Source organism: Ananas comosus, linkage group 7 (genome assembly GCF_001540865.1).
Source record: "Ananas comosus cultivar F153 linkage group 7, ASM154086v1, whole genome shotgun sequence".
Classification (NCBI taxonomy): Eukaryota; Viridiplantae; Streptophyta; class Magnoliopsida; order Poales; family Bromeliaceae; genus Ananas; species Ananas comosus.
This window is the reverse complement of record NC_033627.1, coordinates 10,951,977-10,952,425: the sequence shown is the minus strand read 5'-3', so window position 1 is coordinate 10,952,425 and position 449 is coordinate 10,951,977.

Below are 449 nucleotides of genomic sequence, written 5' to 3'. Positions count from 1 at the left end.
AAAATGAGCTAAAATGGAGAAGATACGCGATTTTTAGTTTTCACTTAAGTGAATAGTAACTCTGATTTTTCGAGAAGTTAATAAGAGAAGACGGCTTCTGGCGTGTATCGGACTCCGTTCATAGCAATCCAATAGCTCGTTTCGACCGGTTCAGTTATTCTGGAACTAATGGCGCTGACGGATTTTGAGTTTGACGCACGGATTTTGAGAAAATCAGAAAATACATGTTTTATATGTAATTGTGCGTCGTATTTGGCCTTTTGGAGAGAGAGCGGATTTCGTCGCGAATCCGCAACCGTTTGAGGCGAAATGAAATCGCAGCCTTGTTGTCTCCGAGGTGCTGATCGCACTGGTGCGATTCGTTCGCAAATCGGACAGACGGATCTACGGAGATTGCACGTTGATCGAGGTGAGGTCGGTGTTGGCAAAACGGTATTTTCGCAAAAGTC